We start from the raw sequence: 5891 nt of genomic DNA on the forward strand, positions 1-5891 counted from the left end.
GCTACTCACCAAGGTAGAATGCAGAACACTGTCCCTATAAACTGTGTTATGCCAATTGAGCCAGACGCTCCCCGAGACCACAGTCCCCACAGCCCTCCACCCAGCAATTCAGTCCCTCAGGGAGTTTGGATGTGTCTATGGAACTTCCATGACCTTTCCTTGTACACATTGTGCTGGTTAATCATTTACATTTTGTAAGATAGAGACATTCATTGCTTAACCATGATAATAAAGTGTATATAAAATAGCACTGATATACATTAGTAATTATTAAATCACACTTCTGAAGGTTGTTTCAAGTTCTGTGGTGCTTTTTTCTCTGCTACAATCTTTGGCCAAACATATAGTAATTTTTCTCTAACTGGGTGACCATGGCTATTTGTTTGTCAACTAATGAGAAATATAAATTACTCAGTTGAAATCTAATTTCCCTTCCTCAATTATTTATCTCTATACCATCTTATTTAGTTATTGGTTGGGATTCATTATGAAAACAGATTACTTTAGGTTTCCAAAACAAAGAGAAATTTCTATTCCACACAGAAGTTATTCTTTAATTTCAAAATTAACTGAGTTTGTAACTATTCTTCTAAGAAATTTAGTTGCTCAAACTCTTGTTCTACCATCTTCACTTAAAAATCAATATCCCATCTCTTCTACTCCTGAGTCTTGGTGCTGGACAATCCTTCTTCTCCATCCCACTTCTATTCCTTTTTCTGCTCTAGTCCAAATAGCCACTCTACATTCCTGAGTCCCCATTCTTGGTGGTAGGCACCACTATCGCAATCACTATTTGGGACGGGTGGATTTCTATCCCTTTAAATCATCCTTTAAGTCACCCAGTAGCCATTTAAATGGTATTAAAGGATCAAGCAAAAGATACAAGATTCTAGTCTTGGGATTATTAAGGACCCTCAAAACATTGGGATATAAATATGAAAATGTTTTATATGTTTTTGCCCTGCTATGCTTGGGAAACATGCCCACTGCAACAGCTGCAGCACTGTGCGTGACTAAGAATATCTTAGGCTGATTCCATGACATTACTGGTACTTAACACTATCCAGACAGCTTTCTTTTAGAACTTCAATCTCTTATCCTGTTCAAAGGTCTTTTCTTTACCTCCCCCTGTAAAGGCTAAACATGAAGCTCTAAAGGCTTATGGGGAAGGAATATTAGGGTATGAAGGTTGTCTTAGCCTAGTTCTTTAGAGAAGCAAAGCTAGTGAAGTGTATAAATATATATAGAGAGAGAGATTTATATCAAGGAAATGGCTCATGCGGTTGTAAGGGCTGGAGCATCCCAAGTCCATGGGTCAGGCTGGAGGCTTCACCTGACTCATGTAGCTGTAGGGGCTGGTGAACCCAAACAGGCCTCTGGCTCACAGGCTGCAGAGGCTGACGAATCCCAAGATCCACAGGTAAGCTGCTAGCTCAAGTCCCAAGAACTAGAGGTCAGATGAACAGGAGGAAGCTACAGGATCCAGAGCTAGCAAAAGCCTGTGAGCTTTGCCAGAAAGTTCACCTATGTTGGATACAGGCCACACCCCCAAGGAAACTTCCTTTCAACTGATTGGCTACTCATAACAGATCTCATCATGGAGGTGATTACATCATTTCTTAGCTGCCAAACTACATCATAACTTCCAAACCACTGAGAATCATGGCCCAGCCAAGTTGACACAAAACCTTAACCATCACGGGGGTCTACTCGCACTTAACTTCCTCTCTCCTTTCACTCTTCCCAGTGTTGGCTCCTCAGTGTTGGGGTGGAAAGAAAGGAGAGAAAATAGAAGGCTCCTTACTTGACTGAATAAGATTGAAGTACTCTTTTGATTGGTTGTCACTACTTTTCTTATGGCTGGCTCTTTGGTTGGTACATTTTTTAGGTTCTTTTAGCATCCTGAGGAGGTCTTCTCCTTCCATCATTCCCTAGCATGGGAGAGATGGCTTTCCCTGTTCCTGCCCAGCACCCTCTCTATTATTACCACCATGTTATGGATTGAATTGTGTCCCCACAAAATATGTGTTGGGATCCTAAACCTTATACCTGTGAATCTAATGTAATATAATGTAATCACTCTCCATAATGCAGTCTGCTGTAATGTAATCAATCAGTTGAGGTCATACCAGTGTAGGGTGGATCCTAATTCTGATCACTTCTGAGATGTATAAAAGGCAGCATAGACGCAGAGACAGACATACACAAATGGGGGACAATGGATGCCGTATGAGGATCATCTACAAGCCAAGGAACCAAGGAATGCCTGGGACTTTTGTTTATTAAAGCCACCCATTTGTGGTATTTGTGTTATAGCAGCAGTAGGTAACTAAGACACACTCCCTCAGGTGGTTCATTTCCACAGCTCCTTTTCAGATACCTGTACCCATTGTGAAGTTCTTTTTGGGGAGCAGTATGAGAAAGTGACTCAAACCAAGACACATTCTGAGTGTCTACTTGACCTATGGGAAATAGCAATATAATTGCTGTACCAAACATAGATGTGTAGACTAGCTCATGTATGCCCCTTCTCTCAGGCCAGCCCTCTATCTCTGGCCCTACTTTATACCCCAGCAGCATTCTGGCTCATTAAGACAAGAGATATCAGTTCCCAAGAGAAGAGAGACCATTTATTTAGGCATTCCTGGTCTTTATAAATAATATCCTGTGGCCTTCTCCCTTGTGGCTTCATTGGAGGGGAAACATTCCTTTCCCCTTCCCCAACACAAGGGTAATCCTCTTCATGCCTAATACACTTCCTTAAAAGGCAGCCTCTACTGCTCTGTCCTGCCTGAGTTTTATATTGACTGGAGGGTAGAGCTTAGGATGAGATGGCTGTGGCAGTGTAGGGCTTTTTTTGTTGGAATGCTTCACAGCCTTTTCTTGGAGGAGCTGTCAGTCCTCTGAACCTAGAATGTGGTGTTCTTAATGGCTTGTGTCTTCAGCTTTGGACCTTGACTTTCATTCCAGGGCTACAGGAAGAAGTTCACACAGCATCCAATGTCTCGACTGCAAATACAAGCACACATGCACAAATACATACATAATGAATGCTGTCCATTGAATATAACTATGTTCTGAGCTATGCTATGCATGTGCTTTACACACATCATCTCATTTAATTTTCACAACAGTCCTTCAGGGTAGATATCATTATCTCCATATTTTGTATGAGACAAGGCTAGAGAGAGGTTAAATCGCTTGCATACTTCAAACATGAGTGAGTATGAGTACAGAAGTGAGGGGTAGAGGATGAGAATTTCACGTGATCTGTTTGGAACCTGCCCTCCTCCCCGACCTAATTTTTTTCCACACCCCTCTCGTCTCTAAGTTCCAGCAATACTGTACTTTTCTTTTTTTTTCGTTTTCTTGATTATGCCAAGCTTCTCTTTACCCACCCAAAAGCCTCCCGACTCATGGTTAGCTCCTTCATACCATTCAGGTCTCAGCTCAAGTGTTACCAGCTCAGCCAGATTGTTTCTCACTACTCAACTAAAATTAGCCCACACTTCCCGCTGCACTTCCCAGTCCCACTCAAATTATTTTTTCATAGCACATGCCACTACATAAAGATCCCTGGTGGCACAGTGGTTAAGCGCTTGGCTGCTAACCAAAAGATCTATTGTTCCAACCCACCAACTGCTCTGTTGGCACAAGATGTGGCAATCGACTTCTGTAAAGATTACAGCCTTGGAAACGCTATGGGGCAGTTCTACTCTGTGTTATAAGGTTGCTATGAGTTGGAATCAACTCGACGGCAATGGGTTTACCACTACATGAGGCTATACTGTTCATACACTTGTTCACTTTCTTATTTGTCCATTTCTATTTCTTCATCTTCACCCCACTCTCTAACCCCTCCACCCAAAAGAATTCTTAGCTCTATGAAATCAGGAATTTAGTCTTTTTGTCGCTCTTTCCCTGTGTATTCATCAGGACCAGAAACAGAGTAAACACATTGCAAATATTTTTTGTTGATTTAGAAGCATGCTTATGCCTCTACATAAATAATTTTAATACAAACTAGAAAGTTGTAATACGAGGTAACAATGTCCAGAGAAGGACAAAAATAAAGAGCTTTAGACTTCCACAGAGATTCCTCCCACTTAATTGGGTGAACAGATGATAAGAGGAGGATTGAGGCAAGAGGTGGCATTTAAACTGGGCCTTAGAAATCTAAGAACTTCTCCCCTCAGTATAATCCTCTGGCTTTATCCTGGAGGAAACCTGATTTCACTGTGAACCAGAGCACTGTATACCCCATTGTATTCATTCTTATCAGCCATAGTTCTTGTCTGTGCCCAGCTAATTACTTGCGTCCTGCACACTTCAAGCCATCTACACATAATGGCAACTGTTTGCTTGCCATAACCCTAAGCTGCTGTGGTTAGTTGCCTTTGAGTACAGTCCAGCTCATAGTGACCCCATGTGTGTCAGAGTAGAACTGTGCTCCACAGGGTTTTCAAGGTTGTGACCAGGGATTCCCATAGCTCTGTACTTTCTCCTAATTGCCAATTGAGACTAATATGCATTCATGGCTCCCCACAAAATATCTCATCTCCTTATTGCCCTAAAGTTGACTACGTTCAGTAAAAATCTTTAATCATGAAAACTCCCTGAAAATCATAACATGATATTTTTCTCACCACTTTCTCAAATCTTTATTTATCAAAGATTGGTGACAAATACCCTTCTCTTCGCTCTCTGAGATCATGTTGTCTCCTCTGATTTCACTCCTATTTTATCTACACAGCTCTAAGTCCTTCCTGAAGCATGAATGTGATTACATTGGACTTTCATTTCATGAAGACTTGTACAGTGGTCTCAAAATCACATCAAGATTTGACTTGGAAGGAACCTTCAACATGGTTCTAGTCTAGCCAGTGAAGGGCTTTTCAACTCTAGAATTTCATTCCCGTTAGAAGGAATAAAGATATTCATAGAAATAGAAATATCTCATTATTTCTAACTATTGGAAATTCCCACTGTGAGAACTTTTTGTTTGTCATTTTCTTGCACATTTTGTGTTCTTATTTTTTATTTTCTATGTTTTTTATCCTACTTCCTGATTAAATTATGGCCTCCTTTAATGGTAGGACAATGTGCATTCATTTCTTTTTATTAACACACAGAAATTGTCATGCAGTGACTGTTTAGTAACATTGCTAACTGAATAGGCTGCCATTTATGATTTTCTACATGGTACAGTTACACTAAGAAGCCCTGGTAGTGCAGTGGTTAAGTGCTTGGCTGCTAACTGAAAGGTTGGCGGTTCAAACCCACCAGCCACTCTCTCTAGGAGAAAGACGTGGCAGTTGGCTTCTATAAAGATTTACAGCCTTGCTAACCATATAGGGAGGTTCTGCTGTGCCCTGTAGGGTCACTATGAGTCATAATCAGCTCACCAGCAACAAATTTGGTTGTTTTTTTTTTTTTTTACTGGTCCACTATTACTTTAGTTTCAAATGGGTGAACATTTAGTGAACACTTTGATTCTCTGGAGCCCTGGTGGTGCAGTGGTTAAGAGCTTGGCTGCTAACCAAGAGGTCAGCAGTTCAAATCCACCAGCTGCTCCTTGGAAACCCCATGGGGCAGATCGACTCTGTCCTACAGAGTCACCATGACTCGGAATCTACTTGATGGCAACGGGTTTGGTTTCTTTTTTGTTTTTTTTTTTAATTATCTACAATAACAACAGGATGATTGATTTTATTATCTATTGATTTGTATGTTTCTGTCATGAAATACTCAAATTATTTATTAAATCCAGCATTTATGATTAAATATTGAAACAATAAAGTTATTGTTTCTTGGTCAACATGGCAGACTAGTTAGATGCTTCCTATATCCCTCTTACAACAAAGACCTGGAAAAACAAGTGATTTGATTCT

At 40.6% G+C, this 5891-nt stretch overlaps 1 protein-coding gene across 1 annotated transcript in view; it reads left to right on the forward strand.

Annotated features, from left to right (window-relative positions):
• The window catches only part of DLGAP2 (DLG associated protein 2), a 216922-nt gene that overhangs the window by 102143 nt on the left and 108888 nt on the right, over positions 1 to 5891 (forward strand). The gene's annotated exons all lie outside the window — the stretch shown is intronic.

This window comes from Trichechus manatus, unplaced genomic scaffold, assembly GCF_000243295.1.
Source record: "Trichechus manatus latirostris isolate Lorelei unplaced genomic scaffold, TriManLat1.0 scaffold00023, whole genome shotgun sequence".
In the NCBI taxonomy this organism is placed as follows: Eukaryota; Metazoa; Chordata; class Mammalia; order Sirenia; family Trichechidae; genus Trichechus; species Trichechus manatus.